Source organism: Procambarus clarkii, unplaced genomic scaffold (assembly GCF_040958095.1).
Source record: "Procambarus clarkii isolate CNS0578487 unplaced genomic scaffold, FALCON_Pclarkii_2.0 HiC_scaffold_345, whole genome shotgun sequence".
Classification (NCBI taxonomy): Eukaryota; Metazoa; Arthropoda; class Malacostraca; order Decapoda; family Cambaridae; genus Procambarus; species Procambarus clarkii.
Genome location: NW_027189378.1, coordinates 171,456 through 196,449, shown reverse-complemented (window position 1 = coordinate 196,449; position 24,994 = coordinate 171,456). Strand labels below are relative to the sequence as shown.

Below are 24,994 nucleotides of genomic sequence, written 5' to 3'. Positions count from 1 at the left end.
CTTTCCCAACTCTTCCTTTTTACATGAGTGAGCTACCCGTTTTATTCATTTTATCCTTCTCAGAGCTGTTTTGATAGTATCCAAATGATGGTAAATGAAAAGGGAGGACACGAATATCTACCCAGAATTCAGGACTGGCAATCGATATGCATGTTTGAGTGCGAATCTTTTTCTCTCTCAACTTAGGTATACGTTTATGTCGTACCTAAAAGCGAGAACCACACTATTGGGACAAGTATGCAAGGCCCAATTTTCCTAACAAGCACAGTTAATTTTGTTATTTTCGAACATTTCTTTCCAAATTGGTTTATCCAATTAACAGTATTATATTAAGATCATGAATTGCTGGGTTAGGTTAGGTTAGGTTAGCTTAGCTTAGGTTAGGTTAGGTTAGCTTAGCTTGGGTTAGCATAGGTTAGGTTTGATTACATTTCTATGTTAGATTTAACTCAAATTCAAAACAATTGCAGTCATTCGGCTTGTTAGTCAACTTGCCTCTAATAGGGGCAATTTGTCTAACAAGACTATTTAGTTTTGTGTGCATATATATATATATATATATATATATATATATATATATATATATATATATATATATATATATATATATATATATATATATATTATAGCTTCAAGACTCCGAACCAATATAGAAGCATCAAGAGGAAGTGCTTGTGTTATGGGCCAATAGGCCTTCTGCAGTTACTTCCATTCTTATGTTTTTATTCCCATTGGTTCGTGTTTTATCTTGTGTAAATGTCAATCACCTCACCCAAAACTTTGGTACCATATCACCTCACCCATGTATGTGTGTATATATATATATATATATATATATATATATATATATATATATATATATATATATATATATATAATATACAGAGTAAATCTACCCCAAAAGTAATGATTTATTTGTCTACAAAACTAAACTCTTTTTGGAATCATATGAGGCCCCTCCACTGAGGGGGGAGGCCTGGATGTTTATTGTCATGTGTATTCATGCTGCTTGCATGTCGTCGTTTATTTTGCCTTTGTTGTTTTCTTGACAGCTTTCTTTGCCTTGGGTGGTTTGGGAGATTTTGAAGCTCTCTTTATTTTGGGCTTTTTGTTCCCAACAACAAGCTGCTGCTGCTGCTGCTGCTTCTTTTTCAAGGCTGTAGGTGGTTTGTTGCTTGTGGCGGCTTTCTTGGGAGTTACCACGGCCTTCTTTGCTGCTGTAGATGGTTTCTTGGTTGTGGTGGCTTTCTTGGGAGTTAGAACGGCCCTCTTCTCTGCTACGGCCAGCTTGAATGATCCACTAGCTCCACTTCCCTTGGTCTGAACAAGAATGCCGTCAGCCACTGCTTTCTTGAGAAATCTTCGGATGTAAATGGCGATCTTGGCAGCCTCGACTTTGTTGTTGGCAACAACGTACTTCTTGATTGCTTGTAGAGACGAGCCCTTACGGTCTTTGAGTGCTGCGACCGCGGCTAGAACCATTTGACTAGTTTTCGGGTGAGCAACCTGGACGCGAGGTTTCCTGGTGGTGGCCACCACAGCAGCAGCAGCAGCCGCAGCCTTCTTGGTAGGCTTTGCTTCTACCATGATGATGATGAGATAACCAAGGTGATGAGAGACGCTCAGACAGTCACGGGGGAATGATGCTGCCGCCGCTTGAGCCGAACCTATTTATGTGCCGGCACGGTACAGAAGCTGCAACCTGGCAACTCGTCCACCAATCACGACGGTTGGTTTTACGGCTCCGAAACCTGGATCCCATATCTTCTCTAAAATAGAAGCATTTGTTCATGTTCTTTGTAAAAGTATCATAAAGCAGGACAGATGAGACAAATATCATAAAAACTGAAGAGCAGATGAGCACACACATGTATGTATTACAAAAGAAAATCCACAAATTCATTAGAAATTGGCAGGGTAGGCTGAGGAAGTAGGTAGATGTAAAATGTCTGTAAATGGCGAAAGAACATAAACCCAAGACTGAATAAACGATGTTAAATATCCATGCCAAGGAGACAAAAATATGTTAGGATACAATTACCATTAAGACACCACAAGAAGGTCCGTATCCTGCCGTGATGACTAAAAAGAGTTGGTTATTAGCCACAATGTGTAGGCAGTCTCATGCCAACGGCCATACCACGTTGAGAACACCGCTTCTCGTCCGATCAGCGAAGTTAAGCAACGTTGGGTTTGGTTAGTACTTGGATGGGTGACCGCCTGGGAACACCAAATGCTGTTGGCAATAATGTTTTTTGTTTTGTTTTGTTTTGTTTCGTTTGTTTTTGTTTGAATGGCTGGCTCCACGGGAAATTCACGGAGTTGTGTGGAATAAGGCCTGGTAAAATGAATTAATATGTATGTCATGTTTAAAACAAACTCGCTTAATATAGTGTGTGAGGCTTTATACAAAAACAAACAACCAAAACAAAACATGTTGTATATATATATATATATATATATATATATATATATATATATATATATATATATATATATATATATATATATATTATATATATATAGCTTAATCCGGGTTTGAACTCGCAACTCCAAGAATACGCATCACTTATATACACTTTACCACTGGACCACTGCAGGACACTTGATGCTGAGGTATCAATTTAATGACGTAAATGCCATTTCCACAAATAAATGATAATTTAAAAGTATTTGTATGTACAAATCTTTTCTGTTTAAAAGGCTACAATATCAGTTACTGATATAATTTGTGTTAATGTTTCTATACCCACAGGAAGGCATGTTTTTGCTTATATGTAAGGGGTACGGAGAAGGAATCCACAGACCATCATTCCCCTTCCCCCCCCCCCCCCCTCCCACCTACTACCACCACCACCACCACCACCACTACTCACCACCAATCACCACCAATCACCACCACCACCAATCACCACCAATCACCACCACCACACCTAACCGAAAACCCCCTAACACATCAACCCTCCCCCCAATCAACAGGCGAAATAATAACCCTCAAATGCCTGCCTGCCTGCCTGCCAGCCAGCCAATACTAACGGTCTTCTCAGAAAGAAAATCTCTTTGTATCTGTATTACTTGATGAAATGTATGATTCTAATAATGAAAATAAATTGTTATGTCGGTTGTATGAGCATAATGACCAATATGCACATGATATGAATGAATTAAATAGTGTAGTTTTAAGTAATTAGGTTGTAGACACATTAAGCGGATATGATATTTGACGCGTCCAGAACTGGTGATTTTTGGTTTAGTTTTAAATGCACCACCACCACCACCATTGCTTCCCCAGAGCCTAATTAAGGACCGGTAAAAGGAGTCAATATGTATGTCATCTATAAAACCAAAGAATGAATAAAAACACACACACACACACACCTACATAATAGTACTAGGAAGATTGTATGGCATAAAAAAAAAAAAAAGTACTCCCATTGGGTCGTTTGAACTCGCGACTTCCAAAACACCAGCCACACACCTTACCACCCAGCCACCATAGAGTTGGTATAATTGTGCAACTTTAGTTATAAAACTAAAGTTCTTATTGTCTCAAATCTTATTGTCTGTTCTATGAAAAGGCATGATGTAAATTATGTATTTTTTGAATGATTGAATTGTAGGCACATTAAGCGGATTCGATATTTGATATATCCAGAAAAGGTGATTTCTGTTCAGTTTTAAAATGCATCACCGTTAACGCTAAAGGACTGGTAAAACGACTCGATGTTTGTCATTTTTAAAATAAACACTAAAACTAGGCCCTTAACATATATAATGTTTGAATATAAATTGAATGCATATAAATACAAAGTGGGAGTGGCTGGCTGGCTGGCTGGCTGGCTGCCTGCCTGCCTGCCTGGCTGGCCTGCCTGGCTGGCTGGCTGACTGGCTGGCTGCCTGCTGCCTGGCCTGCCTGGCCTGCCTGCCTGGCCTGCCTGCCTGCCTGGCTGGCTGGCTGCCCGCCCGCCCGCCCGCCCGCCCGCCCGCCTGCCTTGCCTTGCCTTGCCTTGCCTTGCCTTGCCTGTCCTGTCCTGTTATTGCCTTGCCTTGCCTTGCCTTGCCTTGCCTTGCCTTGCCTTGCCCTGCCCTGCCTTGGCTGCAGCTGGCTGGCTGGCCGTAAATCAACTCTTAACAACACCACACCACACCACACCATCACTCATCACCCATCACCCACCACCGGCCCCAGTCTCCCAGCCTCTCTTATATACCCGAGCAGGCCCTTTAAATTATTTGAATTGTTGCACTTCGGCCAATGGCACGATCGCTGCTGCTCAAACATATTCTGGTTCACAAGTATTATAATATATTATATTATATTATATTATATATATATATATATATATATATATATATATATATATATATATATATATATATATATATATATATATATATATATATATATATTTATTCATGAAACACATTAAAACCTTGATCATTTATTCATTCATTACGTCTAGTGAAGAATTGCTTTTGTTCATTTGTATGATTAAAAATTGATAGAATATGAATTCCTCGCTTAAAGTAAAATATAAAATATATATTGGATTTATATGATTGGTTAATATTCCAAGTGATGCTGAATATCCCCTATAATTTTGTTTTGTTTGTTTGTTATGTACACATTCCAAATGAAATCAATATAAATGTTATTATTAATGTTTGAAAGTTGATTGTCTACTTGAATCTCTCTATTAAAGTGTGTGTGGCTCCGGATGGAGCCTGGTTATGGTATTTGTCGTGGTGGGTGGCAGAAGTGCTTACTTCTTCTCTGTCTTCTTTGGCAAAAGAACTGCCTGAATGTTTGGAAGAACACCTCCCTGTGCAATGGTTACGCCAGACAGAAGTTTGTTGAGTTCTTCGTCGTTGCGGATGGCCAACTGCAAGTGACGTGGGATGATACGGGTCTTCTTGTTGTCACGTGCGGCGTTACCGGCGAGCTCCAGAACTTCGGCAGCGAGGTATTCCATGACGGCTGCCAGGTAGACAGGAGCGCCAGCACCGACGCGTTCGGCGTAGTTGCCTTTACGCAGCAGACGGTGAATTCTGCCCACGGGGAACTGAAGTCCGGCCCTGCTGGAGCGAGACTTTGACTTGCCCTTCACTTTGCCTCCCTTGCCGCGTCCTGACATTGCTGCTGCTGTTGTGGGTTTGTGGTGTTTTATGCCGGCTTTGCTTTGCTTTGATGTCCAAAGAGCTTGGAAAGGATGTGGGAGGAAGAAGGGATGGGGCGATGAAATTCTTGGAAGAGGATTTGGATGTGGAGAGAGGAGGCTTGAAAGTTCGGTGGCCCGTCCACCTTGGATTGGAGATGTTTTTTCAGTCAAAGCCTGTAGCTTAAGTTCTTCTTGGGCGGCAGGAGGCTAGTGGTGGGGCAGGGTGATGTCGTCCTGGTTCACTTGAGGTGGTCTGTCTGGCTTGGAGGAGGCGTCTTCCTTATTGAGATGGTGAGAGGTAAGTTCACTGTTGCTTGGTGGTGTCTCGGCCAGGAGGTATTCGCATGTACTTTCCGAATGTTAGCGGTGGTATTGGTGTTCCTGTCGGGTCTTCATCTTCTTCCAGGAAGGTCACTTGTCCCCTCTTGAAGTCGAATTTAGGGTCGATGTATTCCCTCTCCAGAGCGCAGAGGTCTACATAGCGTTCCACGGTCTCGTGGTGGACAAACGCAGGGTAAGGAATGGTGGTCTTGAGCTGGTTCATGATCCTGTTGCATTCTAAGGCAATGACCATTCTTGTGCTTCGATTGCCGTTGAAATTGCCACCGTGATTGAGGTAAAGTCCAAAGCAGGGCACTTTCTTGCTTGATTTGCTTGGGTTTAGGTCGAAGTCTGGGGCCTCATATGTGAAGGTCTCAGCCAAGGTTTCTAGGAACTCTGGTTCTGAATCTGATTCTGATTCCACTTGCTGACATTTTGGTCTCCTTTTTCCTCTCATTTTCTTCCGTCTCGGGCTGGTGGGGGCAGGTGATGAGGTTGACTTGTCTGCTGTGGTGGTAGTCTGGGTGGATGCTGTTGCCTGGGTGACTTGTGCTGGGTTCGACTCCGGTGGTGGTGGTTGCGGTATGACTGCGGTTGCTGTTGGTGTTGGAATTTCGTCTGTTTGGGTTGAGGCAGCGTTGTGATGTTGAAATAGGTCTGCTGGTATCAACATTGTAGGCAGGTTGTTCTGGGCGAGCAGCCTGTTCAGTACTCTCACGTATTTTGCGTTGTCTGTTCCCGCCTCTCTCTCAGCTACACTGATCAGGCATGGGATGAGAGTGGTGTTGGTCGAGGCCGCTGATTGGTTGACAGTCAAGTTGGTTGGCTGAGCTGCAGTCGCCTGTGCCCTGGGTCCCCATTGGGGGGTGGTCTGGCCTGGTGTGGACGTCTGTGTAGCAGGAGCAGAAGCGTTGGGAAGCACTGGAAACGATGTAGCTTGGATATTGAAGCTCGCCGGCTGATTGGTTGTTGGGTTGGCAGATGCTGTTTTATTTATTTCGTCTAGTCGTACTTGGCAGTCCATGGAGACGGCGGTGTGAGCTCCTCCACAATTGAGGCACAGTTTGGTGGTTGACCGGCAGGTTTTGAAGTGATGATCCTGGGTACAAATGCTGCATTTAACCTCTGCTTGTTGGCAGTTCTTGGTATCATGATCGTACTTGTAGCACTTAAAGCACTGGCAAATGTTGTAGTACCGTTCCTTCTTTACAGTGTCAGGTGTGATGGAAATATCCAGACATCTAAATCCATTTTCCACAGCTTGGGTAGCTGCAGCAGCTGTTGTGAAGGTGACCTTGAGAGTAGGCCTAGGGTTGTCGTTGTTCTTGATGACCTTGACTGTAGCAGCAGTCAGAGCCGGGTTTCTGGTGTTGATACTATCAAGTATGGTACCAGGGTCTTGGGTGGCGATGTAGACACTTGTGTGGCTGACGAAGATGGTTCGTTCAGCCAAGTAGCGACGGTTAGGAGTGATGATCAGGTTGGCGTTTCGTAGGGCGTCCTGGTGTTCTGGTGCAAACAGTTGCTCCAGAGCTTGCTCGCTTGAATAAAGAAGTACAGCGCCGTCAGCATCGTCACGGATGTCCAACGGGGCTGCGTTCGTGATGTCAACGATTTTCCTTAGTAATTGGGGTCCGGTGTAAGTGGTTTCGTCACGAAACCGGACCTTTATGCGGTAAATCATGGCTCTACGTTGCTGCCTAATATTTACCCACCCGGCAGTGCTGGGTGCAGAGAGCCTGATCTAGGTTTTCGGTCGAAAGTATCTTTTCTTTATGCCCTTTTATCTTTATCTTTATCTTTTTATGCCGGCCCGCAGATCGAGCTTCGTGTTATATACCCCGCTCAGGATCAAGGGAGTCCGCCACTGACCAATCAGCGCGCTCCGCCACGCGACCCGCTCTGAGCTGAGTCGCGAGCGGGATATAAAAGGAAAGCTCGACTCGCGCGAAAGTTCATTATTGTATCGCAACGCCAGCCAGCACGAGCATCATCATCATGCCACCCAAGGCATCTGGAAAGGCTGCCAAGAAGGCCGGAAAGGCCCAGAAGGCCATTGCCAAGGGCGATAAGAAAAAGAAGCGCAGGAGGAAGGAGAGCTACAGCATCTACATCTACAAAGTGCTGAAGCAGGTCCACCCCGACACTGGTATCTCTTCCAAAGCCATGTCGATCATGAACTCGTTCGTGAACGACATCTTCGAGCGCATCGCCGCCGAGGCTTCTCGCCTGGCCCACTACAACAAGCGTTCCACCATTACCAGTCGGGAGATCCAGACGGCTGTAAGGCTCCTGTTGCCCGGAGAACTGGCCAAGCACGCCGTCTCTGAGGGCACTAAGGCCGTCACCAAGTACACCTCCTCCAAGTAAACGGCTTACTTACTGCCCTGTGGTGGTGGCTTGGCCTCAAACCAACAAACTCGGCTCCATTGGAGCCACACTTTAATTTCTAAAGAGATTGTGAGTGTTAGACACCAATACTATTATAACAAAAACCTCTGTCACTGAAAGCAAATAGCTATAAAATGAGAATATTTATGAAACTGTCTGTGTGTGTTTCTCTCTCTAAGTCTCTGTCTGTCTGTCTGTCTCTGTCTCTGTCTCTGCATGTCTCTCTCTCTCTCTCTCTCTCTCTCTCTCTCTCTCTCTCTCTCTCTCTCTCTCTCTCTCTCTCTCTCTCTCTCTCTCTCTCTCTCTCTCTCTCTCTCTCTCAACACACATATAAACACTCGGTATCTTTTTTCTAGAGATTAGAGATTCATTGTTATGTTCCACATTAGGATTACTATGCAGGCCACCCTCTTAAGGTTTGAAAATGTCAAGAAAACGGTTAATTTAAAATGTCATCTCCTAACTTAACAGATTAAGCCAGAGGACCAAAAACAGAATAAAACAGGACAGGACAGTATGTCACTTATACAAGCTGCTTTTATTTCTAGTACAGTATGACAATTTTTTTTTTTTTTTTTTTTTTTTTTTGGAGGGGGGGGGGGGAGGATCCTTGGCAGTGCATAAGAATGAAAAGCGACGGCGTTTTGTTTGTAAGAGGACAGGTTGTACTACAAATGACTTGATTTATTGATATCACGTGTACAGTGTATGTATGACACCTAAATTATTGTATTTATTTATTTATTATATGTATAGATGAAGGTTAATTCATATGACTGATGCTAGGAATGTCTGAAATCTCCTTAGAAGGATATTTTGGCCCTGAGAAGGGCCGAGTTTGGTGTATACTAGGGTGGTCGTTTTAGCTTATGCACGCTCTCCACGGATACGGCGAGCAAGCTGAATGTCCTTTGGCATGATGGTGACACGCTTGGCGTGGATGGCACAGAGGTTAGTGTCCTCGAAGAGACCGACCAGGTAAGCCTCGGATGCCTCCTGTAAAGCCATGACGGCAGACGACTGGAAGCGAAGATCGGTCTTGAAGTCCTGGGCAATCTCGCGCACCAGACGCTGGAAGGGAAGTTTCCTGATGAGCAACTCTGTGCTCTTCTGGTAACGACGGATCTCACGCAGGGCGACCGTTCCGGGCCTGTAACGGTGAGGCTTCTTCACGCCCCCTGTGGCAGGAGCAGACTTGCGTGCTGCCTTGGTGGCCAGCTGCTTACGAGGAGCCTTGCCTCCCGTGGACTTGCGAGCAGTCTGCTTGGTGCGAGCCATGGTGAACAACTGTGGTTTGTGATGGCCGCAAAGCAAAGCAAAAGTGTCCATAGAGCTGGCAAGCAGGGAAGGAAGAGGCACGGGTAGGATTAAGGAAAACATGAAGGAGGATTAGGAGGTTAGGAGGAGAGTGGGATGGACAGGGTAGTGGCCTAACCACTTTGGCTTGGGGAGTGATTATGAGGTGATATGAGTTGATATGTGTATTGATAGGGAGGCAAGGCTGTGCTCATAAATGATGGTGATGATGTTATGGTGATGATGTTATGGTGATGATTTTTTTTTTTTTTTTTTTTTTTTTTTTTTTTTTTTTTTTTTTTTTTTTTTTTTTTTTTTTTTTTTAGATGATTGAATGATTGCTGGCTGCCAGTAGCAGCAAGCTGTAGCTGTCGCACAACAAGAGGAGAGAAGTTGCCATGCGAGGACAGAGTCTTGGTGCCGCATCCGTAGAGCAGTGCTGTGGTGACTTGCAGATGTATTGTTGGTATAGGATCTTGTAGGTGGTGTATACAGTGAATTTGTCCTGGTTGGTAGAGGTATTGGTGACTGATGTTTACTTGTTATTTCATAGTTCGTTCTTGTTAGGTGTATAAAGGATCAGGAGGTTCCCAGTCATCGTCCTCCTCACGTGGTAGGTTACTAAGTATTCTGGGCTGAGGGTAATTCCTGTTGTGGATGTACCGCCTGACTCTTTGCTGTAGTGACATCCTCCTTGTTCTGTGAGGCTGGTCTCGTATTTCATAATTGGTTGTGTTGTAAACCGTAAAGGGATCTTCACGATTTGGTAAGTAGGTGTACTTCATTTTGTATAACTGTTTTGCTGAGAGTTTGTGGAGACGTCTATTCAACGGATCTATCTTTAATTGGATGTGGAGTCTGTCGGTCCGAATTTTATCAGCAAGTGTCACTCCTGCTACAAATCTCAGTGCTCTATTTTGAACCCTTTGAAGTTTCACCATATTTGACTTTTTAGTAAGGGCAAGCGGGGTGTATGGGTATTCCAGGATAGGTCGAATGAGCATTCTGTATAGATGTAGCTTCACATGCGTTGGGGCTTGCCTGAATCGGTACAGCCGAGCTAGTTGTGCTTTGGCTAAGGTTACTTTCTTATTAATATGTTCAGTGGAATTCAAAAGTCTTGATATTCCATAGCCTAGAATTGTAGTAGAGTTCTTTATCTGTATTAACGAGCCACCAATGTTGATGACCCCAAGTGTACTAGCCCAGCTGCCCACTGAGCACAGTTGAATCTTGTTAGGGTTTGTCATGATTTTCCAGTCTTGTTCCCAACTTGCTGTGGCTGCTAGTTCCTCTTTCGTTTTCCTTATGACTGAATCATGTTTAGTTCCTTGGCCAGCAGGCATCGACGACACTACATGGATGACATCATCTGCAAATTGAGTGATAATAGTGTCGTTGTAAATAGGGCGTGGCAAGTCATTTACAAAAAGATTGAAAAGGAGTGGGCTTATGCACGATCCCTGAGGAACTCCTGCTGTCGGAATAAAGGAATCAGCTTCCTTGTTGTTAAACATTGGAATTATTGTTCTATGGCTTAGAAAATTTTTGACTAGTCTAAGGAGGGTCCAGTTGTGGTGTGGTATGGATTGCAGCTTGAAGAGCAGCCCATTATGCCAGAGACTGTCAAAGGCCTTGTTGACATCCCTGGTTGCTATTATTGCAGTCTGGCGCTGTTTCCTAATACTGTCTGCTGCATCGTAAATGATGTTGATGGCATGCTGTGTCGATCTGTGGTTCCTGAAGCCAAACTGTTTTTCTGTATACAGATGGTGGTACTCCATGTAGTAGTTAATACGATTTGACAGTATTTTCTCAAAGCACTTTCCTGTCGACTCCAAGAGGGAAATAGGCCTATAGTTTCCAGGGACGTGTTTGCTTTTGCCTGGCTTCGGGATAAAGATCATTTTGGCAGTTTTAAATACTTGTGGAAAGTGGCCTGAGACGAGGATGGCGTTGAAGACATTGAGCAGGGACTGCACGTAGTTTAAAGGTAGAAACTTCAGTTGGTTGACTGTTATTCCTGACAACCCTGGTGCTTTGTTCCTCGTTTTCTTTAATACTTCCAACAGTTCCCGTATGATAATGGGTCGGGTGATCGGGTGGTCTGGGTCAAGGAGTGCGGTGTCAACTAGAGGCCTGCTAGCCAGGTTCCCAACGTTTTCAGCAACCCATTGGTTGACTGTATGGTGGTTGTCATTGTTGATCTGGCTGTTGTTTTCTGTGAAGATTTCCTCCCAAACCAGTCCCATGAGATTAGCCTGCAGTTGTGCATCTTCCACTCTGGTGGTTATTACCTCGTTGTTGTCATCAGTGTATGTATATCTGAGGTGCGACAGTGGAGTCTTTGTTGATCCTAGGAGTTTTCTGATCTTCCCCCAGAATCTGGCAGGTTCTCTCTTGTACTGGTTCGCTTGGTTGACTAGAGTACCCCAAATATGTCGTTTGTGAAGGAGCGTGAGGCCCAAGACTTCACGTCTGAGGGCTTGAATGATTTGGAGGGATGGCTGGCCTGTGCGTAGGCGCCTCACACATTCTTGTTGGTAATGCCTCATTTTATTCTTGATCTCTCTGGTTGGTTTGTATTGCTGAATTATTCTGGAGTTGGTTAGATCACAATTGGCCATAGTTGCTTCAGTGATGCGAGTATGTATAGAGGCTATTGCTGTGTCAATGTCCTGGACCGGTTGATTGTCAAGATCTGCGGTTGGATCAGAGCCAAGGAACTCCATATATGGACGAAGTCGAAGCGTGTTTAGGTTGGGTCTGGGGCGTCCCAGAATTCTAAAGGGAGATGCTTGGAGATGGAGAATAACGGGTATGTGATCTGAACCTACATCATTACCTGGGAGTATTCTACTGTGAAAGATGTTGCATTCAGCATTTGTCAGTATGATATCAGGTTTTCCTTCGTGGTTACCTACAAAGGTTTTAAAGTAGGGACCCAAGAAGGTTAAGTTCCTCGCTGTCATGAGGTTATATAATAGACGACCCTTAATGTCATCCCGTCCATTGGTGTCGTTGAAAAATGCTGCATGGTGGGCATTAAAGTCCCCTGCAAGGATCGTTGGGACGTTTCTGTTGAGCACCTTGTGAATGGCTCTCGAAGGGATGGATTGCTCGCCTGGGGGGATGTATGTAGTTAGAATAGCAAGTGGGCCATGATTCGTGACTATTTCCACTGCTAGGGCATTTTCTTCTTGGAGGTAGATGTTGGTGAAAGAGCAGCCCAGCTTGATGAGGACCGCAACACCTCTATTCTGGCCAGAGTTCCTTTCAATGGTCGTGTATCCATAGAGTTTGATGTGTTGGTCAAGGCGTGCAGAGGTCTCGTTTAACAAGATGACTTCAGGGTGATACTTGCACGCTTCCAGTTCTAGTAGATATTTGTTGTTGAAAAAGTGTCTTACGTTAAGTTGCATAATTGTAATCCCCATTATTTGGCGCAGAATTGTCTAGTTTTAATTGGTGACCTATCACGCTTGTTCTTTTGGTGTTTATTTCCACCAGTTGTCTGTTCAGGCTTCATTCCCCTTGACTGGTGTGCTTTCTCAGTCCCCCGGTTGCACTCTGATTCCTCCCCTTCTTCCCTCTTTTGTACCTCATCCTCCTCCTCTGCTCCCTCATCATCTACACATTCTTCCTCTTCTTCTTCTACGTGTTCTTGTTCATCTTCATGTTCCTCTTCTGAGGATCGTTCGTCATCAACTGCTGCGTTGGTCACTTGTGTAGCTGCTGGTCGATGGACTGAGTTGGCTGGTAGTGTCGCAGTAGGCGCCTCCTGTTGTAGGGAAGGCTCCTCTTCTGAGTCCTCAATGTGGATATCAAAGGATTCATCTGTTGAGGATGAGTAATCAGAAGGGGCCGGTGAAGCAGGAATGATTCGTGAGTTGACTGGGTGTTCAGGTTTACCATGATGGTGGCACCCATTCCCATTTATATGTAGGGTAGAAGGGTTATCTCTCACTGCTACTTTGACATGGTGAGTCTGAGTGGGATGGTTTGGTCGTGGGATCTGTGAGGTAGTGAGTGGGACAGTGGAGTTTGTTGTAGATTGCATGACGTTGGTTGCATCATTTGTTGTGGGTTCAGAGACCAGTGGCTGGTGGAGTGACGACTGTGGTTGCGATGATTGTTCAGGGTTGGATGAGAACGCATCATTTGGGATTATGACTGTAGGTAGGTTGTTGGCCTTCAAAAGCTTGTTGATAATGGTGGCAAATAAGTGGGGGTTATTTCGTGCATATCTTGCTGCAATTGCTATTAGGATATTTACCTGTGCCGAAGCATCAGAAGACGGCTGTGACATTGGCGTTGTTGGGTGAGTTTGGCCCACCCAAGCATTATGCTGATTAGGTACGGATGTCTGCTGGGAAGCCTGGTTTGTGGTTGTACTTTGACCCGGCATGCGTGGGAATGTTGCAGCATTCATGTTTGGTGTCGTCTGCGACTGGTTAGGTCGTGAGGTTTGGGCCTTGTCAAGCATTTTCTGTATTGCCGCTTTCCTCGTTGGACACACAGGAGATACTGCTAAATGTCCCCCTCCACAGAGGGCACATTTACGACTGCTAGGTTGGGGGCAATCCCTAAATTTATGGTTTTTAGCACAAATACTACAGGTGGGTGTTGTTGCAGGACATTTGTTCACCACATGATCAAAACTGAAGCACCGAAAGCATTGCTTAATATCGGTGAAGCGTTCTCTTGATATTTGTTCAGGGGTGGATATGTACCCAAAGCATTTGAATCCCTGATCAATCACCTGGGTAGCATGGGCAGTAGTAGCAAACGTTATCTTTAGAGTGGGGCGTGGGTTGCCTTCTTTGGTGATTCTGAGTATTTGTATGGCTCGTTGTTCATTTACTCTGTTAATTTCGTCGAGTATTTCATCATCATTGTAGTCCCTGGCTATGTGGCGATTGAATCGCGACACAAACACTGTCCTTCCAGCTTGGAATTTGCCAGTAGGAACGGGAATTACGCCCGCTGCATGGAGTACAGACGCTTTATCAGGATGTAAGACTTTTTGCAGGTCATCTTCAGTGGGGAGCAACACAATTGCCCCATTGCTTGTAAGGTAGGTTTCAACAGGTGAAACCTCAACATGGGTGCCAAGAACATTGGAGATCTGGGTTTCATTAAGTTTAAAGGGTTCGACGAACCTTAATTTAAGTCTTACTGGCATGATGATGGTGGTAGCATGATTGGTGATTGACAATAATGGCTCGTGAGAGTAGAGTTTTAATAGTTAGTCAAACCTAGAATAGCACAAAGTGCTCCTATTCCTAACATAGCCTAGCCATGCTACAATGGCGAAACAGTTGCCCCGACTCGTTGCGTGACCAGATTTACTACACACAGGCCGTGGTACTTGCGCAGAGTCAGTTAAATCAGGTGGCGAAAGAGCAAGAGTAGAGTAACAGATCAGAAAGACAGGGGTTAGTACATATAGGTCAGTACAAAACGATGGAGGGTGGTGATGGTGGTGAGGTGAGACTGGGATGAGTGGTGAGGTGAGACTGGGATGAGTGGTGAGGTGAAACTGGTGAATGGGGTGTGGGTTCGTTGGTAGGGTTGAGGAGAGAGGGCGAGGATGGGTTGTGGAGGATTGAGGATGAGGAGGGTGGAGGAGGGCGGCTGGCTCGGTGATGGCGGTTGGCGCGGCGCCAATCCTCAGGCTTGCTGTAATATTTGAAAATTACTCTCTTGCTGGATGTTATTCTTCGTAGTTTCTGACTGTCAAGTTGATGTAGTCTTCTTTGACCAACTGCCGACAACCACAAGGGTCTCGCATCGGCGAAGGGAGGTCTGATGGGCTGCCAGGAGTGAAGAGCGCTGTGAGGCACGTCTGCTCTCGACGACGGCTGGCCGTGATCTCTCGTGATGGCCGGCGCCGAAAAATTTTTGCTTATATACGCCGTCTCGAGGCGCTTGCTCGAGCGCCATTGGCTGCTCGACTCGCCTACGTCACCCCGTTGCCCCTCCCCTCCTTCCTCTGGCTGCAGCCAACAGGCAGCTCACCTCAAACACTATTATCGCTGATTTTGCTCTATTTTTTGGATTTGTGCAAAAGTCATTTCACAGAGACGTGAAACAGACGAGTAGGCAACTGCAGTTTTGAAAGCGTTGTGAGAAAGCCGTGTTTCTGCTCGAGTACAAGCATAAAGTAAGGACAGGCAGGAGTTAGGAGTTGCCATGCTACAAGTACGTCCGCTTGACGGGATATAGTCTGGGGAAATCGTGCCGAAACTTGCAAGGTCAGGGCCGCTTGGTCGGCCCAGACGAGCATACTCTCGTGGTAACCCTACCTGGGGCCACATCCTTATCACAGCCATTTCCATCCAAGGCAACACCCAGGCAAACTGGCACACACCTCTTTTTCAGGCAACGACGGCTCTTCCTCTCGGCGTGTTCACGGTTTATGTTACAGCTCTATCAGTGATATAACGTGCAAAGATACATTACCCTAGTGGGCCAACCCGTACTGCCACCCTGAATAAAACCAGGGACAGCTGGATGGCCTAACTTACGTAATGTGTATTGCCGTGCATAGCACTCTTTCTCTCCTCTGCTAAACATTTCTTCCTCTTCAGGCCGGGACCTACCCCCTGTGCGGTGAAAGTGCAGTGGGGTATTCGTCCTTTCCTCCCAGGTGGGGTCACAGCACGTGCTTGCGCCCTGTGTCTCCCTGCCTGGCTTGTTTGCTATGCCGATCCACTGCTAGAACCTCGTGATAGTGCGAGTCAACTAGCAGTGGGGGTTGCCCTTGAGTAACACCTTCAGGACTCACGAATACTTTGTATTTGTGCCGAACCGGGTTCAATTAGCCTGCTAGGAACCCGGAATTACGCCTCTGACAACCGAGCTCCAACCCACAGCTCACGAGCACACTGACCCCCCCACTGAGCTAATGGAATCGCAGTGATTGGCACAAGACACGGGACTGTCAGTAGACAGTGAGTCACAATGGCTCACTGTCTACGGATGACCTACACTGGGAATACACCCATAGACACAGTTGACTGCATCACTACCTTTTACAATGCCACTGGCACACCAGCCACTAACCATATAAAACATGCCAACACAAACACCATCAAATTTCTCATTGCCTCTGAAGACGACCTTTTTGCCTGTTTCAAGGAACCTACTTTCAGAAAACTCACACAAGCTTCACTTACTCCTGTTCTCACTATTGAACAAAAAACTAAATGCTCTGTACTTGTAAGAAATGTCGACAGCTCTGTCCTTTCAGCACCTACTACTATCAATCTCTCTCAAGACATCTCTCACAGGAATGCTATTACTGTAATGGAGATATACCCAGTGCCCAATACAAAACACCTCAAGATCCAATGTTCCTCCCCTACAGAAGCTCAAAAACTCTTGCACCATGGAATTAAAATCCTCCACACCAGCACTCCTCCCTATCTCATTAGTCCAGTTGACTATCTTCCTTTGCTGCAATGCTTTAAATGCTACAAATACAGTCATGAAACCCGGAAATGTAAAAGCCCACAAATTTGTTCAAAATGTTCTGTAGAAGGCCATTTTTACACTCAGTGCTCTGCCAACACTTTAAAATGCATCAATTGCCAGGGAGGTCATTCAGCAGTTGACAAATCTTGCCCTTTGAGAAAGCAAACCCTAAAATCTCTTCGCAATAACCAACCTCGCACTCAAGCACACCCTCATTCCTCTTCTTCAACCTCCCATAACCTATCTCATCACCAAACAGCATCAGCCACATCAATGTCCTATGCCAGTGTCCTTAATGCTTCACCTCACCAGCAACATCATCATAATACTGCACAACAAACTCAGTCCTCTCCACCTCTCTTCCCTCACCCACCACCTCCACCTTATTCTCCTCTTCAGAACCTTGCATATGAACGAGTCACTGCCTGTGTACAAGCTGCTTACTTGAAGGCCAAGGACGATGGCCGTGACTTTGCTGACTATCTTCCAATCTTTCTCACTCATAACGGCCTTCCTAGTATCTCTGTTCCTCCTACTCAACTATTGCGCTCTGCTCCATTCTCGCCTACAGTCCTCACTCCACAAAACACCATGACTTCAGCTGAAGAAAATACTACAGTTCCCCCACAATCTCCTACCAACCCACTCCTGACTGCTACAGAAAACGGTGCCACTGACCAAACAGCACATCCTGGACTATCCCAAACTGAAGCATCCATGTCAAAGGCACTTTCAACCTCTTCTCCCAACATTGTCCTCTCCACTTCCAATCTGACTACTAACACTACAACCTCTGATACCTCTCACCCGGTCCCTGTCAACAAGCCTTCTGTCTCCCTCCATCCCCCAACAACTTCAGTCATTTCTTCTGTAACTCATCTTGTCTCGTCCCGAGCCCGTTCAGCAACCCGTTGTCTTACTCCCACCTCCCGCTGTAAATATCCTACAATTCCTACCACCATCCTCCAAGATGCACCCTCCTCAATAACTGCCCAACTCATTGAATCACGCAACCCTCATGCTCTTGTACATGCACAAAACCCCACCAGCACCCCATCAAAACCTAAAAATTCATAAAGATCATACAGTTTAATGTGCGGGCATATTTCAACATTAGACACATGGTGTCAGATTTTATTGAGATCGAGAGACCTGATGTGCTATTATTAAATAGCACATACATCACGAACTCATATAAAATCAAACATTATGGCTACACCTCTTACCAGTCACCAGATGAAGCACATGAAGGAGTTGCAATACTCATCCGTTCTTCATACAAACACGAACTCTTACACACTCATTGGCTTCACAAACATTTCCTAGCCATTAAAGTTCATACACAAATGGGGTCTCTCATCATCTGCACAACCTACACCCGTCCTAACACCGACATTCCCATGCAAGATTTCATAACTCTCTTCAACAACTCTCACTTGCCTGTTTTTCTGCTTGCAGACCTCAATGCACAACACCCTACATTCCACCACAATACCACAAATCAGCATGGCAGACAGCTTCACCAAATATACACCCAAAAACATCTATTCTTTCTTGGCCCTGATTTCCCCACTTGTTTCACACATACAGGTTCTGGCCGGCCTGATCTCATATTCACCAACAGACACGGCAGCAACTTGCAACACTTCATTTCACCAGGGCCCATTACGGGCTCTGATCATATTCCCTTAATTCTCACAGTCTCCACAAATCCTATTCTCATCCCCAGCACTCCTCAATTCTCATACCATAGGGCAAACTGGGACATGTTCAAACAACACATTGATGACACTGATCTCACTTATGAATACAATGACAAACATCACACTGACATCGACACACAAGCACGCAACATACAAGACACCATCATTCATGCAGCAAACATCTCCATCCCTAAAACAGCACACAAACCACATTTCACTTTCACCCCCTCCATTCGCTCCAAACGCCTCTTAGCTTGCTATCACACTAGATTCTTACAAAACATACATCGTCATGGACAAATACTATGGGACCTAACAGCATTAAAAAACCATATCCTTAACAGCCTAGATGAAGACCACACAAAACATTGGAAACACCTTATAGAACAAGCAGAACAATACAGAAAACTGACACCTCAAGAATTCTGGAAACGAATCAAACGATTACAAGGATCAACTCACACACCGTTTAAATACCTTCTAAATAATAACAACAAAATCACTGATCCTGAAGCAGTTCTCAACATTTTTAAACACCACTGGGAACAAATCTTTCACCCACATCCTCCTGAACCATTTGCACGCCCCAACATTGAAATAGTCGAAGACTGGATACACCAAAATAGACAAGCAACTACACCAGACGACCTCATTCACCTTGAAAATCTCAATTCAAACACTGAACTACAGACTCCCCTAACTCTAGCTGATGTCAAGACAGCTCTCATGGGCACTCGTCGTAGAGCCCCTGGTGCGTCTGGCATTGGACATATCCTTCTTAGACAACTCCCTGCTTCTATCATTACTGCTATCACTAACCTATTCAACGCCTCCCTTGCCTCTGGGTACTTTCCACTCAACTTTAAGTCTGCCACAGCCGTTCTTATTCCAAAACCTGGGAAACCCCACACTGACCCAAAGAACTATAGACCCATCAGCCTTCTAGAGACACTTGGCAAAGTCTTTGAAAGGCTGATCAACCAGAGACTTAGAACGCACCTTGAACACAATGACTTACTCACTAACAAACAGTTTGGATTTCGGCCTCACCGGTCCACTCACGACGCCTTAAACATCATGACTAACTACCTCAGTATCAATCAGCACCAAAGACTTAAGACTGCACTCATCACTAAGGACGTTGAGAAGGCCTTTGACACTGTTTGGCATGACGGCTTAAAATTCAAACTATGCAACAACTTTAATCTTCCTCTCATCACCACCAAACTTCTTTCGAACTACTTAGACAATAGGACAATGAGAATTAAGTTCCTCCAACAACACTCTGACTACTTCAACTTAAACGCCGGTGTTCCCCAAGGTTCTGTTCTTGCCCCAACACTCTACATCCTATACATAAACGACATTCCTGACCCTGTTCATCACACTTCATTAACCATATGTTATGCTGATGATGTCTCTCACCTTGTCACCAGCAACACCATTGATACACTAACAAACAGAGCACAAACAGAACTTGATGTTGTCACTGAGTGGGAGTACAAATGGCGTATAAAAACCAACTCCAGCAAATCTAAAATCACCTACTTTTTCTGTAAAAGAACTATTCGCCCAATTCCTCTCAAACTCTATTCATACACTCAAAATCCTACTTATATCTCTGTATCTCCCTCCTCCACAGTCCTGGGACTCACATTTGATCGACAACTACTCTTTCACACACACATAACACAGAAACATGCAATAGCTCTTCAAGCCATGAAGAAACTATACAGACTTAGATTTGCAAAACCTGACACAAAAATGCACCTTTACAAAGCACTTATTAGACCTCTCCTAACATACGCTCCACTAGCTCTTTCTCTATCTGCACGCACTAACAAAATAAAACTTCAAAGAATACAGAATAGAGCACTAAGATGGGTACTCAACACCCGATGGCAAGAGTTAAATACCAGTCAAAGTCTCCATGAAAGTACTAACATTCCTGCCCTAAATACCTACTGGAAAACTCTATCAGACAAACAAATCGATAGACTACTCACTCATCATGAACAACACATTGATTTTCTCCTACACACTCTCAGACTACCACGAAACAATCATGACCTCTTCTCTACCATCCATGATCCTCTTCCTAACTCTGTATTTCGTTAAACTTTAGCTCTCAACACCCAGCATCCACTATCATTACATATTCAGCTCTCAACAACCAGCACAAACAATCCGTAAAAAAGTTCAGCCCTGACGCTCTTGAGCCAATCACTGTGATGTTGTGAGTTTGTGATGTCCCGATGTTGTCACTGAAAACACCCGACTGAGTCCCTGCCTCGAAAGCCGCAACCTAACGACACGCAGCTGGGTTTAGCCCTGGCACTTTTTCTCTTACAAATCTTCTTCCTCTCACCCCCCCTTATCTTCTTCTGTCCCCACTTCCAAACTCGCCCCTATGGGCATCTTCTCCTGTATTATTCTGATTCTGATTCCGAAATTTTATTATTCACACAACTTCAACACCATGACTGGACGCGGCAAGGGAGGCAAGGGACTCGGAAAGGGTGGCGCCAAGCGTCATCGTAAGGTGCTACGTGACAACATCCAGGGCATCACCAAGCCCGCTATTCGTCGCTTAGCTCGTCGTGGCGGCGTGAAGCGTATTTCGGGTCTCATCTACGAAGAGACCCGTGGCGTCCTGAAGGTGTTCCTCGAGAACGTCATCCGTGATGCTGTAACCTACACGGAACACGCCAAGAGGAAGACCGTCACTGCCATGGACGTGGTGTACGCTCTGAAGCGCCAGGGTCGTACCCTCTACGGATTCGGCGGATAAGAGCTTGGCTAATCCATCGATTCCACCCACCACCACCTCAAAACGGGACCTAATTAGGTCCCTATACTTTTTTACTGAAGGGCTTAATAGACGATAACATAAATTGTTTTGATATCAGCTAGCACATTGGGTCTTATGAAATCTATTTTTTATCCTCGCATGCTTAAAGGGACTCTGATTGGGGAGGGAGGGGTGGGGGGGGGGGGGAAGGTTTGTTCCGTTATATACTAGCAGAGCAGGATCATTGGTGGTGGGGGGGGGGGTGAGGGAGAGAGAGAGAGAGAGAGAGAGATCTTTCCCAACTCTTCCTTTTTACATGAGTGAGCTACCCGTTTTATTCATTTTATCCTTCTCAGAGCTGTTTTGATAGTATCCAAATGATGGTAAATGAAAAGGGAGGACACGAATATCTACCCAGAATTCAGGACTGGCAATCGATATGCATGTTTGAGTGCGAATCTTTTTCTCTCTCAACTTAGGTATACGTTTATGTCGTACCTAAAAGCGAGAACCACACTATTGGGACAAGTATGCAAGGCCCAATTTTCCTAACAAGCACAGTTAATTTTGTTATTTTCGAACATTTCTTTCCAAATTGGTTTATCCAATTAACAGTATTATATTAAGATCATGAATTGCTGGGTTAGGTTAGGTTAGGTTAGCTTAGGTTAGGTTAGGTTAGCTTAGCTTGGGTTAGCATAGGTTAGGTTTGATTACATTTCTATGTTAGATTTAACTCAAATTCAAAACAATTGCAGTCATTCGGCTTGTTAGTCAACTTGCCTCTAATAGGGGCAATTTGTCTAACAAGACTATTTAGTTTTGTGTGCATATATATATATATATATATATATATATATATATATATATATATATATATATATATATATATATATATATATATATATATATATATATATTATAGCTTCAAGACTCCGAACCAATATAGAAGCATCAAGAGGAAGTGCTTGTGTTATGGGCCAATAGGCCTTCTGCAGTTACTTCCATTCTTATGTTTTTATTCCCATTGGTTCGTGTTTTATCTTGTGTAAATGTCAATCACCTCACCCAAAACTTTGGTACCATATCACCTCACCCATGTATGTGTGTATATATATATATATATATATATATATATATATATATATATATATATATATATATATATATATATATATATATATATATATATATATATATATATATATATATATATATAATATACAGAGTAAATCTACCCCAAAAGTAATGATTTATTTGTCTACAAAACTAAACTCTTTTTGGAATCATATGAGGCCCCTCCACTGAGGGGGGAGGCCTGGATGTTTATTGTCATGTGTATTCATGCTGCTTGCATGTCGTCGTTTATTTTGCCTTTGTTGTTTTCTTGACAGCTTTCTTTGCCTTGGGTGGTTTGGGAGATTTTGAAGCTCTCTTTATTTTGGGCTTTTTGTTCCCAACAACAAGCTGCTGCTGCTGCTTCTTTTTCAAGGCTGTAGGTGGTTTGTTGCTTGTGGCGGCTTTCTTGGGAGTTACCACGGCCTTCTTTGCTGCTGTAGATGGTTTCTTGGTTGTGGTGGCTTTCTTGGGAGTTAGAACGGCCCTCTTCTCTGCTACGGCCAGCTTGAATGATCCACTAGCTCCACTTCCCTTGGTCTGAACAAGAATGCCGTCAGCCACTGCTTTCTTGAGAAATCTTCGGATGTAAATGGCGATCTTGGCAGCCTCGACTTTGTTGTTGGCAACAACGTACTTCTTGATTGCTTGTAGAGACGAGCCCTTACGGTCTTTGAGTGCTGCGACCGCGGCTAGAACCATTTGACTAGTTTTCGGGTGAGCAACCTGGACGCGAGGTTTCCTGGTGGTGGCCACCACAGCAGCAGCAGCCGCAGCCTTCTTGGTAGGCTTTGCTTCTACCATGATGATGATGAGATAACCAAGGTGATGAGAGACGCTCAGACAGTCACGGGGGAATGATGCTGCCGCCGCTTGAGCCGAACCTATTTATGTGCCGGCACGGTACAGAAGCTGCAACCTGGCAACTCGTCCACCAATCACGACGGTTGGTTTTACGGCTCCGAAACCTGGATCCCATATCTTCTCTAAAATAGAAGCATTTGTTCATGTTCTTTGTAAAAGTATCATAAAGCAGGACAGATGAGACAAATATCATAAAAACTGAAGAGCAGATGAGCACACACATGTATGTATTACAAAAGAAAATCCACAAATTCATTAGAAATTGGCAGGGTAGGCTGAGGAAGTAGGTAGATGTAAAATGTCTGTAAATGGCGAAAGAACATAAACCCAAGACTGAATAAACGATGTTAAATATCCATGCCAAGGAGACAAAAATATGTTAGGATACAATTACCATTAAGACACCACAAGAAGGTCCGTATCCTGCCGTGATGACTAAAAAGAGTTGGTTATTAGCCACAATGTGTAGGCAGTCTCATGCCAACGGCCATACCACGTTGAGAACACCGCTTCTCGTCCGATCAGCGAAGTTAAGCAACGTTGGGTTTGGTTAGTACTTGGATGGGTGACCGCCTGGGAACACCAAATGCTGTTGGCAATAATGTTTTTTGTTTTGTTTTGTTTTGTTTCGTTTGTTTTTGTTTGAATGGCTGGCTCCACGGGAAATTCACGGAGTTGTGTGGAATAAGGCCTGGTAAAATGAATTAATATGTATGTCATGTTTAAAACAAACTCGCTTAATATAGTGTGTGAGGCTTTATACAAAAACAAACAACCAAAACAAAACATGTTGTATATCTATATATATATATATATATATATATATATATATATATATATATATATATATATATATATATATATATATATATATATATATATATATATATATATAGCTTAATCCGGGTTTGAACTCGCAACTCCAAGAATACGCATCACTTATATACACTTTACCACTGGACCACTGCAGGACACTTGATGCTGAGGTATCAATTTAATGACGTAAATGCCATTTCCACAAATAAATGATAATTTAAAAGTATTTGTATGTACAAATCTTTTCTGTTTAAAAGGCTACAATATCAGTTACTGATATAATTTGTGTTAATGTTTCTATACCCACAGGAAGGCATGTTTTTGCTTATATGTAAGGGGTACGGAGAAGGAATCCACAGACCATCATTCCCCTTCCCCCCCCCCCCTCCCACCTACTACCACCACCACCACCACCACCACCACCACTACTCACCACCAATCACCACCACCACCAATCACCACCAATCACCACCACCACACCTAACCGAAAACCCCCTAACACATCAACCCTCCCCCCAATCAACAGGCGAAATAATAACCCTCAAATGCCTGCCTGCCTGCCTGCCAGCCAGCCAATACTAACGGTCTTCTCAGAAAGAAAATCTCTTTGTATCTGTATTACTTGATGAAATGTATGATTCTAATAATGAAAATAAATTGTTATGTCGGTTGTATGAGCATAATGACCAATATGCACATGATATGAATGAATTAAATAGTGTAGTTTTAAGTAATTAGGTTGTAGACACATTAAGCGGATATGATATTTGACGCGTCCAGAACTGGTGATTTTTGGTTTAGTTTTAAATGCACCACCACCACCACCATTGCTTCCCCAGAGCCTAATTAAGGACCGGTAAAAGGAGTCAATATGTATGTCATCTATAAAACCAAAGAATGAATAAAAACACACACACACACACCTACATAATAGTACTAGGAAGATTGTATGGCATAAAAAAAAAAAAAGTACTCCCATTGGGTCGTTTGAACTCGCGACTTCCAAAACACCAGCCACACACCTTACCACCCAGCCACCATAGAGTTGGTATAATTGT

General features: G+C 44.1%; 2 non-coding genes across 2 annotated transcripts; both read left to right on the top strand.

Annotated features, from left to right (window-relative positions):
• The first annotated feature begins 2,126 nt into the window (after positions 1-2,126).
• Positions 2,127-2,245, top strand: LOC138361394 (5S ribosomal RNA). Its single transcript, XR_011226948.1, has one exon. It is a non-coding gene; the product is annotated as a 5S ribosomal RNA (ribosomal RNA).
• A 21,354-nt stretch (positions 2,246-23,599) lies between these two features.
• Positions 23,600-23,718, top strand: LOC138361392 (5S ribosomal RNA). Its single transcript, XR_011226947.1, has one exon. It is a non-coding gene; the product is annotated as a 5S ribosomal RNA (ribosomal RNA).
• Positions 23,719-24,994: the final 1,276 nt, after the last annotated feature.